The following is a 15,194-nucleotide window of genomic DNA, read 5'->3' as shown; positions in this document are numbered from 1 at the left end:
TCTATCTAGTGTTCTTTCCTCCATGTAGAAACCATCTATCTAGTGTTCTTTCCTCCATGTAGGCACCATCTATCTAGTGTTCTTTCCTCCATGTAGACACCATCTATCTAGTGTTCTTTCCTCCATGTAGACACCATCTATCCAGTGTTCTGTCCTCCATGTAGGCACCATCTATCTAGTGTTCTTTCCTCCATGTAGGCACCATCTATCTAGTGTTCTTTCCTCCATGTAGACACCATCTATCCAGTGTTCTGTCCTCCATGTAGGCACCATCTATCTAGTGTTCTTTCCTCCATGTAGACACCATCTATCTAGTGTTCTTTCCTCCATGTAGACACCATCTATCTAGTGTTCTGTCCTCCATGTAGACACCATCTATCCAGTGTTCTTTCCTCCATGTAGACACCATCTATCTAGTGTTCTTTCCTCCATGTAGACACCATCTATCTAGTGTTCTTTCCTCCATGTAGGCACCATCTATCTAGTGTTCTTTCCTCCATGTAGGCACCATCTATCTAGTGTTCTTTCCTCCATGTAGGCACCATCTATCTAGTGTTCTTTCCTCCATGTAGACACCATCTATCCAGTGTTCTTTCCTCCATGTAGGCACCATCTATCCAGTGCTCTGTCCTCCATGTAGACACCATCTATCCAGTGTTCTGTCCTCCATGTAGACACCATCTATCTAGTGTTCTTTCCTCCATGTAGGCACCATCTATCTAGTGTTCTTTCCTCCATGTAGACACCATCTATCCAGTGTTCTTTCCTCCATGTAGGCACCATCTATCCAGTGTTCTTTCCTCCATGTAGACACCATCTATCTAGTGTTCTTTCCTCCATGTAGGCACCATCTATCCAGTGTTCTTTCCTCCATGTAGGCACCATCTATCTAGTGTTCTTTCCTCCATGTAGAAACCATCTATCTAGTGTTCTTTCCTCCATGTAGGCACCATCTATCTAGTGTTCTTTCCTCCATGTAGACACCATCTATCTAGTGTTCTTTCCTCCATGTAGACACCATCTATCCAGTGTTCTGTCCTCCATGTAGGCACCATCTATCTAGTGTTCTTTCCTCCATGTAGGCACCATCTATCTAGTGTTCTTTCCTCCATGTAGACACCATCTATCCAGTGTTCTGTCCTCCATGTAGGCACCATCTATCTAGTGTTCTTTCCTCCATGTAGACACCATCTATCTAGTGTTCTTTCCTCCATGTAGACACCATCTATCTAGTGTTCTGTCCTCCATGTAGACACCATCTATCCAGTGTTCTTTCCTCCATGTAGACACCATCTATCTAGTGTTCTTTCCTCCATGTAGACACCATCTATCTAGTGTTCTTTCCTCCATGTAGACACCATCTATCTAGTGTTCTTTCCTCCATGTAGACACCATCTGTCCAGTGTTCTTTCCTCCATGTAGGCACCATCTGTCCAGTGTTCTTTCCTCCATGTAGACACCATCTGTCCAGTGTTCTTTCCTCCACGTAGACACCATCTATCTAGTGTTCTGTCCTCCATGTAGGCACCATCTATCTAGTGTTCTGTCCTCCATGTAGACACCATCTATCTAGTGTTCTTTCCTCCATGTAGGCACCATCTGTCCAGTGTTCTTTCCTCCATGTAGACACCATCTATCCAGTGCTCTTTCCTCCATGTAGACACCATCTATCTAGTGTTCTTTCCTCCATGTAGACACCATCTATCCAGTGTTCTTTCCTCCATGTAGACACCATCTATCTAGTGTTCTTTCCTCCATGTAGACACCATCTATCTAGTGTTCTTTCCTCCATGTAGGCACCATCTATCCAGTGTTCTTTCCTCCATGTAGGCACCATCTATCCAGTGTTCTTTCCTCCATGTAGGCACCATCTATCCAGTGTTCTTTTCTCCACGTAGGCACCATCTATCCAGTGTTCTGTCCTCCATGTAGGCACCATCTATCAGGTGTTCTTTTATCCACGTAGACACCATCTGTCCAGTGTTCTTTTCTCCACGTAGACACCATCTGTCCAGTGTTCTTTCCTCCATGTAGGCACCATCTATCTAGTGTTCTTTCCTCCATGTAGGCACCATCTATCCAGTGTTCTTTCCTCCATGTAGGCACCATCTATCCAGTGTTCTTTTCTCCACGTAGGCACCATCTATCAGGTGTTCTTTTATCCACGTAGACACCATCTGTCCAGTGTTCTTTTCTCCACGTAGACACCATCTGTCCAGTGTTCTTTCCTCCATGTAGGCACCATCTATCTAGTGTTCTTTCCTCCATGTAGACACCATCTATCCAGTGTTCTTTCCTCCATGTAGACACCATCTATCTAGTGTTCTTTCCTCCATGTAGGCACCATCTATCTAGTGTTCTTTCCTCCATGTAGGCACCATCTATCTAGTGTTCTTTCCTCCATGTAGACACCATCTATCCAGTGTTCTTTCCTCCATGTAGACACCATCTATCCAGTGTTCTTTCCTCCATGTAGACACCATCTATCTAGTGTTCTTTCCTCCATGTAGACACCATCTATCTAGTGTTCTTTCCTCCATGTAGACACCATCTATCCAGTGTTCTTTCCTCCATGTAGGCACCATCTATCTAGTGTTCTTTCCTCCATGTAGGCACCATCTATCTAGTGTTCTTTCCTCCATGTAGACACCATCTATCTAGTGTTCTTTCCTCCATGTAGGCACCATCTATCCAGTGTTCTTTTCTCCATGCAGACACCATCTGTCCAGTGTTCTTTTCTCCACGTAGACACCGTCTATCCAGTGTTCTTTCCTCCATGTAGACACCGTCTATCCAGTGTTCTTTCCTCCATGTAGACACCATCTATCTAGTGTTCTTTCCTCCATGTAGGCACCATCTATCCAGTGTTCTTTCCTCCATGTAGGCACCATCTATCCAGTGTTCTTTCCTCCATGTAGAAACCATCTGTCCAGTGTTCTTTTCTCCACGTAGACACCGTCTATCCAGTGTTCTTTCCTCCATGTAGACACCATCTATCCAGTGTTCTTTCCTCCATGTAGAAACCATCTATCCAGTGTTCTTTCCTCCATGTAGACACCATCTATCCAGTGTTCTTTTCTCCATGTAGACACCGTCTATCCAGTGTTCTTTCCTCCATGTAGACACCATCTGTCCAGTGTTCTTTTCTCCATGTAGACACCGTCTATCCAGTGTTCTGTCCTCCATGAGAACACCATCTATCTAGTGTTCTTTCCTCCATGTAGGCACCATCTATCTAGTGTTCTTTCCTCCATGTAGGCACCATCTATCCAGTGCTCTGTCCTCCATGAGAACACTATCTATCCAGTGTTCTTTTATCCACGTAGACACCATCTGTCCAGTGTTCTTTTATCCACGTAGACACCATCTGTCCAGTGTTCTTTTCTTCACGTAGACACCGTCTATCCAGTGTTCTGTCCTCCATGAGAACACTATCTATCCAGTGTTCTTTCCTCCATGTAGACACCATCTATCCAGTGTTCTTTTCTCCACGTAGACACCATCTGTCCAGTGTTCTTTTCTCCATGTAGACACGGTCTATCCAGTGTTCTGTCCTCCATGAGAACACTATCTATCCAGTGTTCTTTCCTCCATGTAGACACCATCTATCCAGTGTTCTTTTCTCCATGTAGACACCATCTATCCAGTGTTCTTTTCTCCACGTAGACACCATCTGTCCAGTGTTCTTTTCTCCACGTAGACACCATCTGTCCAGTGTTCTTTTCTCCACGTAGACACCATCTATCCAGTGTTCTTTTTTCCACGTAGACACCATCTGTCCAGTGTTCTTTTCTCCACGTAGACACCATCTATCTAGTGTTCTTTCCTCCATGTAGACACCATCTGTCCAGTGTTCTTTCCTCCATGCAGACACCATCTATCTAGTGTTCTTTCCTCCATGCAGACACCATCTATCTAGTGTTCTTTCCTCCATGTAGACACCATCTATCCAGTGTTCTGTCCTCCATGTAAACACCATTTATCCAGTGTTCTTTTCTCCACGTAGACACCATCTGTCCAGTGTTCTTTCCTCCAGGGGGGTAAATTTATTAAGATGGGTGTTCTAATTAAGATGGAATGTTGCCCATAGCAACCAATCAGATTCTACTTCTCATTTATCTAGCACCTTCTAGAAGATAATACCTGGAATCTGATTGGTTGCTATGGGCAACATCCCATCTTAAATAGAACTCCCATCTTAATAAATCTACCCCTTGGTATACACCATGTATCCAGTGTTCTTTTCTCCATGTAGACACCAGGTATCCAGTATTCTTTCATCCATGTAGACACCATCTATCCAGTGTTCTTTCCTCCATGTAGACACCATCTATCAGGTGTTCTTTCTTCCACGTAGACACCATTTATCCAGTGTTCTTTCCTCCATGTAGACACCATGTATCCTGTGTTCTTTCTTCCACGTAGGCACCATCTATCCAGTGTTCTGTCCACCATGAGAACACCATCTATCCAGTGTTCTGACCTCCATGTAGACTCCAACTATCCAGTGTTCTAATGTCCATGTAGACACTGTCTATCCAGTATTTTATCCTCCATTTAGACACCATCTATCTAGTGTTCTGTCCACCATGAGAACATCTATCCAGTGTTCTGTCGACCATGAGAACAACAACTATCCAGTGTTCTATCCTCCATGTAGACACCATCTATCCAGTTTTCTGTCCACCATGAGAACATCATCTATCCAATGTTTTGCCCACCATGTAGACACCATCTATCCAGTGTTCTTTCCTCCATGTAGACACCATCTATCAGGTGTTCTTTCTTCCACGTAGACACCATTTATCCAGTGTTCTTTCCTCCATGTAGACACCATGTATCCTGTGTTCTTTCTTCCACGTAGGCACCATCTATCCAGTGTTCTGTCCACCATGAGAACACCATCTATCCAGTGTTCTGACCTCCATGTAGACTCCAACTATCCAGTGTTCTAATGTCCATGTAGACACTGTCTATCCAGTATTTTATCCTCCATTTAGACACCATCTATCTAGTGTTCTGTCCACCATGAGAACATCTATCCAGTGTTCTGTCGACCATGAGAACAACAACTATCCAGTGTTCTATTTCCATGTAGACACCATCTATCCAGTTTTCTGTCCACCATGAGAACATCATCTATCCAATGTTCTGCCCACCATGTAGACACCATCTATCCAGTGTTCTGCCCACCATGTAGACACCATCTATCCCGTGTTCTGCCCAATATGTAGACACCATCTATCCAGTGTTCTTTCCTCTATTTAGACACCATCTATCCTTTGTTCTTTCCTCTTAGACACCATCTATCCAGTGTTCTTTCCTCTATTTAGACACCATCTATCCGTTGTTCTTTCCTCTTAGACACCATCTATCTAGTGCTCTTTCCTCCATATAGACACCATCTATCCAGTGTTCTGACTCCATGTAGACACCGTCTATCCAATATTCTGCTTTCCATGGAGACATAGTCTATATAGTGTTCTGTCGTCCATGTAGACACCATGGGGTAAATTTACTAAAGCTTCTAAAACAGAAAATTGACGATGTTGCCCATAGCAACCAATTAGATGCTGTCTATTAATTTCTAAAAGGCAACAGAGAAATGATAGACAGTATCTGATTGGTTACCATGGGCAACATCACCAATTCTCTGTTTTAGAAGCTTTATTAAATGTTCCCCATCTACTAAATGTTCTGGCCACAATGTAGACACCATCTATCCGGTGTTCTGTCCACCATGTAGACACCATTTCTGTTACGTCCTAGAGAATACTGGGGTCCACATTAGTACCATGAGTATAGACAGGTCCACTAGGAGCCATTGGCACTTTAAAAAATTGATAGTGTGGGCTGGCTCCTCCCTCTATGTCCCTCCTACCAGACTCAGTTTAGAAAATGTGCCCGGAGGAGCCGGTCACGCTTGGAAAGCTCCTGAAGAGTTTTCTGCATTTATTTTCTTTTTTATTGTTTTCAGGCAGGTCTGGCTGGCACCAGACTGCCAGCTTCGTGTGACTTAGGGGGGGGAACAGCCCAACCTCTCTAGGGTTAATGGTCCCGTTCCCCGCTGACAGGACACTGAGCTCCTGAGGGTCCTATTCGCAAGCCCCACCAGGGCGAGCGTACAGACCCGCAGCACGCCGCCACCCCTAACAGAGCCAGAAGTCAGAAGAGTGGTGAGTAGGTGGCCGGCGTCCCGGTTAGCGGGTCACCGGCTGTAATGGCGGCACAAGGATAGGAGCGCAGCACTGACATGCAGGCTGCGCTCCAGGCTTCAGAGACACTGTAGTGACCGCTGTGAGGGGCGAGCTGAAGCCACTAATGATACCCACACTGGCAGTGCACTACAGGGGTTTTAACCCACTCTAGAACAGCGTAATTACATTAGCCAGGATAAAAAACACAGGAAGACCACGCGTCATTAAGGGGGCGGGGCTTCACTCTGAACGGATCCAGCGCCATTTTCCCTCTGCAGCTATACACAGGCAGATTGACAGGGAAGCACAGCTCCTCAACAAGGACTCCAGAACTCCTCAGCGGTACCAGGGGGTCATAGCAGGGGGGGTAGCAATATTTGGTGTACTAAGCCCTATTAAGGGTACTTAGTTTGCGACCCAGATAAACTTGTTATTTAGCTATAGGGGCGCTGTGTAGCTGGCTCCATTATACTCCGTGTCTCCCTAGGAGGGCTCTGTGTGGGTTACCTGTGCTTTTAACCTATTTCCTGTGTGTGGGTGTGTGTTCTTTCACATTTGCTATGTCAAAGGAGTGTGTATCATGCACAGCAGAGTGTTTTTCTCAATCTGGGGGCTCACTGCCGTGTACTCAGGATAGTACACATTCTCAGGCTAGTGGATATGAACTAGTATGGTTAGATTCATTAAAAGGGATGATTTCAAATATTTTGAATAAATGATCCCAAAATGAGAAGGAGGCGCAATCTGTAGATGACCTGATGAATAGAGATTCAGTGGTCATTCCAGGGTCTCAGACCTCTACCATTTGTCCACAGAAGCGTACTCTGGCCCAAATCATGCAGGCTGATACTGATGATGATGATGATGTATCAGACCCAGAGGAGGGTGACGTGGACTCGGGAGAGGGGGATGCAGCTTTGTCACAGGGAATACAGGCTCTGATAGAAGCTATTAGGGACGTCCTGCACATCCCTGATAAGGTATCAGAGGACGAGGAGGAATCTTATTTTAATGTGAAAAATAAATCCTCAGCTACTTTCCCTGCATCTAAGGAATTAAATTCCCTGTTTGAAGCAGCTTGGGTAAATCCTGACAAGAAGTTTCAGGTCCCAAAACGGTTACTCACATCCTTCCCGTTTCCTCAGGATGATAGGAAAACATGGGAAAACCCACCGATAGTTGACGCAAGATAGTTTTACCTGTTCCTGGGACAGCTCCCTTGATGGATGCTGCAGACCGCAAGATTGAGACCACTCTCAAATCTCTGTACACAGCTGCAGGGGTGGTCCAAAGACCCACTATAGCCTGTGTATGGATCTCTAGGGCCATTGCTAAATGGTCAGGTAATCTAATTGACGGGTTAGATTCCTTATCCAGGAGGAAGATAATTTTACTCTTACAACATATACAGGATTCTGCTAACTTCATGGTGGAGGCCATAAAGGAAATTGGTTTACTCAATGCACGCATCACTGCCATGGCAGTGTCAGCACGCAGGGGCTTGTGGCTACGCCAGTGGACTGTGGACGCCGATTCCAGGAATGGCGTGGAAAGCCTACCTTTCACAGGTGAAGCCCTTTTTGGAGATGAACTGGATACGTGGATATCTAAGGCTACAGCGGGTAAGTCTACATACCTTCCTTTCACAGCTCCCCGGCTAGAAAATCCTACACTGCTCCAACTCTGCAGTCCTTTCGGACAGCAAAGTTTAAAAACAAAACCAAAGGTTCTTCTACGGCCTTCAAAGGCAATAGAGGTAAACCCAGAAAACCAGCAACTGTAGGTTCACAGGAACAGAACCCCGGTTCTGCTTTCTCTAAGCCTTCAGCATGACGGTGGTCCGCACTGCCTGGAAGACAGGCAGGTGGGAGTCCGTTTGAGATTCTTCAGTCACATATGGGCAACATCATGCCAGGATCCCTGGGTCATAGATCTTATAGCCCAGGGCTACAGACACCTCACAGATTCTTCAGATCAGGTTTACCCACTTTTTAAGAACCACATATGACCTTACAAGAAGCAATTCAAAAACTGGTACAGACTCAGGTCAATGTTCCAGTTCCACTTCAGCTGCAAAACCAGGGTTATTATTCCAACCTGTTTGTAGTTCCGAAACCGGACGGTTCGGTAAGGCCCATTTTAAATCTCAAGTCATTGAACCCGTACTTACGGGTGTTCAAGTTCAAGATGGAGTCTCTGAGAGTGGTGATCTCAGGTCTAGAAGAGGGGGAATTCTTGGTGCCTCTGGATATCAAGGATGTGTACCTTCATATTCCGATTTGGCCGCCTCATCAGGCTTATCTAAGGTTTGCCTTACAGGACTGTCACTACCAGTTCCAGGCCCTACCATTTGGCTTCTCTACGGCACCGAGGGTGTTACCCAAGGTAATGGCAGAAATGATGTTTCTCCTCCGCAAACAGGGAGTGAACATAATACCGTACCTGGACGATTTGCTGATAAAAGCACCATCCAGGGAGATGTTGTTGGTCAACATTGCCCTCTCAACCCGACTACTCCAGGATCACGGGTGGATTCTGAACCTACCAAAATCTCATCTGGAACCAACACGGAGGCTTCCGTTCCTAGGGATGATACTGGATACTGGAGGCACAGAAGGTATTCCTTCCGTTGGAAAAGACATTGGTAATCCAGTCGATGGTGCGGGATGTTCTAAGACAAACCCGGATATCGGTGCATCTATGCATTCGCCTTCTGGGTAAGATGGTATCCGCTTACGAGGCGCTGCAGTACGGAAGCTTTCACGCAAGGCCCTTCCAGCTGAATCTGTTGGACAAATGGTCCGGATCGCATCTTCACGTGCACCAGAGGATCCGTCTGTCGCAAAAGCCAGGATTTCTCTTCTGTCGTGGCTTCAGACTTCTCACCTGACCGAGAGCCAAAGGTTCGGGATTCAAAATTGGATTCTGCTAACCACAAACGCAAGCCTCAGAGGTTGGGGAGCGGTCACCCAGGGTGAACAGTTCCAAGGGAAATGGTCAAGTCAGGAAGCCATTCTTCCAATCAACATTCTGGAACTAAGGGCCATATACAACACCCTGCTACAGGCATTGCATCTTCTTCAAGATCAAGCCATTCATGTTCAGTCGGACAATGTGATGGCAGTAACGTATATAAACCAACAAGGTGGAATGAAGAGCAGAGCAGCAATGTCAGTGGTAACAAGGATTCTCCTCTGGGCAAAAAGACACGCTGTGGTGTTGTCCGCAATCTTCATTCCGGGAGTAGACAACTGGGAAGCAGAATTCCTCAGCAGACACGACCTCCACCCAGGAGAGTGGGGCCTTCACTAGGAGGTGTTTGACACGTCGGTGGGGAATACCACAAATCGACACGATGGCATCTCGTCTCAACAAGAAGCTCAAGTGGTATTGTTTCAGGTTGGGGACCCACAAGCAGTGGCGGTGGACACTCTGGTGACTCCAGATGGTGTACATGTTTCTACCACTCCCATTGATCCCAAAGATTCTCAAAAGAATAAAAGGGGAAAAGGTTGAAGCAATTCTCATTGCTCCGGACTGGCCAAGAAGGGCCTGGTATGCGGATCTACTGGAGATGCTCCTAGAGGTCCCGTGGCCTCTACGTCTTCACGAGGACCTTCTCCAACAGGGGCTGTTCGTCTATCAAGACTTACCATGGCTACGTTTGATGGCATGGAGGTTGAGCGTCAATTTTTAGCCCGGAAAGGGATCCCGGATAGGGTTATTCCAACCCTGATCCAAGCCAGAAAGGGGGTAACGTCTAAACATTACCACCGTAATTGAAAAAAATATGTCTCTTGGTGTGAGTACAGGAAATTTCCTACAGTGGAATTTTACTGGGACGTTTTCTCCTTTTCCTGCTTTCAGGTGTGGATGTGGGCCTACGTTTGGGCTCCATAAAAGTCCAGATTTCAGCCATTTTCTTCCAGAAACAATTGGCTTCTCTCCCTGAGGTTCAGACATTTTTGAAGGGGGTTCTGCACATCCAACCGCACTTTGTGCCTCCTACGGCATCTTGTGAACTCAACGTGGTATTGCAGTTTCTGAAATCGGAATGGTTTGAGCCTTTACAGGACGTTGACGTCAAGTTTCTTACATGGAAGCCGTCACGCTGTTGGCCTTGGCTTCTGCGAGGCGTGTGTCGGATCTGGGGATGTTGTCTCACAAAAGCCCATATTTGATTTCTCATGAAGATAGGGCTGAACTCAGAACTGGTCAGCAATTTCTTCCAAAGGTGGTGTCTGCGTTTCATATCATCCAACCTATTGTGGTTCCGGTGGTTACCGACACCTCTGTTACTTTAAAGTCCTTGGATGTTGTGAGGGCTTTGAAGATCTATGTGAAGCGGACAGCTTGTCACAGAAAATCTGCCTCACTGTTTGTTCTCTATGATCCCAATAGAATTGGGTGTCCTGCTTCAAAGCAGACAATTGCACGCTGGATCAGGCTCACTATCCAGCATGCTTATTCCACGGCAGGTTTGCTGTGTCCAAAATCTGTACAGGCCCACTCTACTAGGTTGGTGGGATCTTCCTAGGCGGCTCCCTGGGGTGTCTCGGCTTTACAGCTCTGCCGAGCACGTTTGTTAAGTTCTACAAGTTCGATACTTTGGCCTCTGAGGACCTTCAGTTTGGTCAATCAGTTCTGTAGGAACCTCAGCACTCTACCACCCGGTTTGGGAGCTTTGGTACATCCCCATGGTACTAATGTGGACCCCAGTATCCTCTAGGACGCAAGTGAAAATAGGATTTTAATTACCTACCGGTAAATCCTTTTCTCGTAGCCCGTGGAGGATACTGGGCGCCCGCCCTGTGCTTCGTTTCTTCCTGCACTGTTACTTGGTTAAGTATTGTTGGTTCATCTGTTGCTGTTCCTGGTTTAAAGTTTGGTTAGCGTTGCTTTCCTCTTGTTTGTGTGTGCTGGTTCGGAATCTCACCACTATCCTTTTATAGCCTTCTCTCAAAGTATGTCTGTCTCCTCTCGGGCACAGTTTCCTAGACTGAGTCTGGTAGGAGGGGCATAGAGGGAGGAGCCAGCCCACACTATCAATTTCTTAAAGTGCCCATGTCTCCTAGTGGACCTGTCTATACCCATGGTACTAATGTGGACCCCAGTATCTCTACGGACTACGAGAAAAGGATTTACAAGTAGATAATTAAAATCCTATTTTATCCATTGTTCTTCCCAACATGTAGATACCATCTATCCAGTGTTCTGCCCACCATGTAGTCACCATTTAGCCAATGTTCTGCCCAACATGTAGATATCATCTATCCAGTGTTCTGCCCACCATGTAGACACCAGGGGGTATATTTACTAAAAAATCGTGTTTCTGCTGATTTAAAGGGAGTTTAATCTCGATTTTTATCGGTCGTATTTTACTGCAACTTTTTGAATTCATGTATGCAAATTCAATAAGCTGCCGAGTTTTCTATGTTCGTATTTTCCGATGTCGATGTGAATCGTATTGTCGGGCAGTGTTTTACGGGAGTGATTAGTAAAACACTGGCGGACATAACACATTGAAGCCCAGTCGGATCAGTGAGATCCGTGCAGGGCTTCATTGTGTACTTGATGAGGTGTTTAAACAGTAAAAAAAAATAAAAAAAAAATTGCGTGGGGTCCCCCCTCCTAAGCATAACCAGCCTCAGGCTCTTTGAGCCGGTCCTAGTTGTAAAATTACAGAGGAAAAATTGTGTAGGGTCCCCCCATATTTAAACAACCAGCACCGGGCTCTGCGTCCGGTCCTGGTTCAAAACATATGGGGGACAAAAGATGTAGGGGTCCCCTGTATTTTTCAAACCAGCACCGGGCTCCACTAGCCAGAGAGATAATGCCACAGCCGGGGGACACTTTTATCTAGGTCCCTGCGGCCGCGGCATTACCCCCCAAACTAGTCACCCCTGGCCGGGGTACCCTGGAGGAGTGGGGACCCCTTAAATCAAGGGGTCCCCCCCTCCAGCCACCCAAGGGCCAGTGGTGAAGCCCGAGGCTGTCCCCCCCATCCGTGGGCGGTGGATGGGAGTCTGATAGCCTTTGTGTAAAAAATAGAATATTGTTTTTTGTAGGTGAACTACAAGTCCCAGCAAGCCTACCCCGCAAGCTGGTACTTGGAGAACCACAAGTACCAGCATGCGGGGAAAGAACGGGCCCGCTGGTACCTGTAGTTCTACTACATAAAGAATACCCCCTAAAAAACCACAACAAACACCATGATAGTAAAGCTTTATTTTACATACATGCATACATACACACTTACACACACATACTTACCTCTAATCAAAGAGCCCGAGGCTGGTTATGCTTAGTAGGGGGGACCCCACGCAATTTTTTTTTTACATTTTTACCAAAAAAAGACCCTTTCCCACAGATAAGCATGCACGGATCTCACTGATCCGTGCATGACTATCAAAACACGGCTTGAAAAAGCAGGTCTATTTTTTTCCTGCTTTTTTTTACGATTTGTAAAAAATAACGACCGCAATTGACCACTCGCTGACAAACACCAAAATACGAATAAATAGTAAATTCCTGTGTTGTATGAACAAACAGCCGTGTTTGACCAAATGGTGTATTCATCGTATTTCTACATTCTGCCATGAAAACCATTACGAATAGCCCCTGCCGAAATTTGTGCTTAGTAAATTCCCGTCTTCACTTTAGTAAATATACCTCCAGTGTTTTGTCCTCCATGTACGCGCCATCCATCCATTGTTCTGTCCTCCATGTAGACACCATCTATCCATTGTTCTGCCCACCATGTAGACACCATCTATCCATTGTTCTACCCACCATGTAGACACCATATATCCATTATTCTGTCCACCATGTAGACACCATATATCCATTGTTCTGCCCACCATGTAAACACCCTCTATCCAGTGTTCTGTCATCCATGCAGGCACCATCTATCCATTGTTCTGTCCTCCATGTAGACACCATGGGGGAAATTTACTAAGCTCCCGATTTTGACCGAGATGCCGTTTTTTCATCAAAGTGTCATCTCGGTAATTTACTAAACACTAATCACGGCAGAGATGAGGGCATTCGTAATTTTTTGCAAGTCCAAGTAAAAAATTACGAATGAATACACCATCGGTCAAAACGCGGCTGTTTAAGTATGAATCTCGGTCATTTACTAAGAAGTGCAAAGCAAAAAACAAACAAACACTGCCGTGAAAAATTACAACTCGTAAAAAAGTGCTAAAAAAAACAGACCTTTTTTTTTTATTCGTGATTGGATAGGCATGCACGGATCCATGAGATCCGTGCATGTATATCAGTGGGAAGGGGTGGGAAAGTGCTTATTTTTTCAAAAAAAATTGCGTGGGGTCCCCCCTCCTAAGCATAACCAGCCTCGGGCTCTTTGAGCCGATCCTGGTTGCAGAAATATGGGGAAAAAAATGACAGGGGTTCCCCCATATTTAAGCAACCAGCATCGGGCTCTGCGCCTGGTCCTGGTCCCAAAAATACGGGGGACAAAAAGAGTAGGGGTCCCCCGTATTTTTAAAACCAGCACCGGCCTCCACTAGCTGGACAGATAATGCCACAGCCGGGGGTCACTTTTATATAGTGCCCTGCGGCCGTGGCATCAAAAATCCAACTAGTCACTCCTGGCCGGGGTACCCTGGGGGAGTGGGGACCCCTTCAATCAAGGGGTCCCCCCCCCCCCAGCCACCCAAGGGCCAGGGGTGAAGCCCGAGGCTGTCCCCCCCCATCCAATGGGCTGCGGATGGGGAGGCTGATAGCCTTTGTTGTAAAAGAAAAGATATTGTTTTTAGTAGCAGTACTACAAGGCCCAGCAAGCCTCCCCCGCATGCTGGTACTTGGAGAACCACAAGTACCAGCATGCGACGGAAAAACGGGCCCGCTGGTACCTGTAGTACTACTACTAAAAAAATACCCAAAAAAAGACAAGACACACACACCGTGAAAGTATAATTTTATTACATACATACACACATACATACATACTTACCTTAAGTTCCCACGCAGGTCGGTCCTCTTCTCCAGTAGAATCCAAGGGGTACCTGTTGAAGAAATTATACTCACGAGATCCAGGGGTCCAGGCTCCTCGGGAAATCCAGGGGTAATCCACGTACTTGAAAAAAATAACAAAACGGTGTCCCGACCACGAACTGAAAGGGGACCCATGTTTGCACATGGGTCACCTTTCCACGAATGCCAGAAACCCACTCTGACTTCTGTCTAAGTGGGTTTCTTCAGCCAATCAGGGAGCGCCACGTTGTAGCACTCTCCTGATCAGCTGTGTGCTCCTGTCCTCACTGACAGTTAGCACACGGCAGTGTTACAATGTAGCGCCTATGCGCTACATTGTAACCAATGCTGGGAACTTTCTGCCCTGCGGTTGACCTAAAGTGACGTCACCGCTGAGCAAGAAAGTTCCCAGCATTGGTTACAATGGAGCGCATAGGCGCTACATTGTAACACTGCCGTGTGCTGCCTGTCAGTTAGGACAGGAGCACACAGCCGATCAGGAGAGTGCTACAACGTGGCACTCCCTGATTGGCTGAAGAAACCCACTTAGACATCAGTCAGAGTGGGTTTCTGGCAGTCGGGAAAAGGGGATCCATGTGCAAACATGGGTCCCCTTTTAGTGCGTGGCTCGAGTGTCCGTTTTGTTATTTTTTTCAAGTACGTGGATTACACCTGGATTCCCCGAGGACCCTGGACCCCTGGATCTCGTGAGTATAATTTCTTCAACAGGTACCCCTTGGATTCTACTGGAGAAGAGGACCGACCTGCGTGGGAACATAAGGTAAGTATGTATGTATGTGTGTATGTATGTAATAAAATTATACTTTCACGGTGTGTGTGTCTTGTGTTTTTTTGGGTATTTTTTTAGTAGTAGTACTACAGGTACCAGCGGGCCCGTTTTTCCGCCGCATGCTGGTACTTGTGGTTCTCCAAGTACCAGCATGCGGGGGAGGCTTGCTGGGACTTGTAGTACTGCTACTAAAAACAATATCTTTTCTT

General features: G+C 46.2%; 1 protein-coding gene across 1 annotated transcript in view; it reads left to right on the top strand.

The window, feature by feature from the left end:
- CNIH3 (cornichon family AMPA receptor auxiliary protein 3) overlaps positions 1 to 15,194 on the top strand; it is a 278,222-nt gene that overhangs the window by 135,659 nt on the left and 127,369 nt on the right. The window lies entirely within an intron of this gene.

This window comes from Pseudophryne corroboree, chromosome 4 (genome assembly GCF_028390025.1).
Source record: "Pseudophryne corroboree isolate aPseCor3 chromosome 4, aPseCor3.hap2, whole genome shotgun sequence".
Taxonomy (NCBI): domain Eukaryota; kingdom Metazoa; phylum Chordata; class Amphibia; order Anura; family Myobatrachidae; genus Pseudophryne; species Pseudophryne corroboree.
This window is presented reverse-complemented; position numbering and strand designations above follow the sequence as displayed.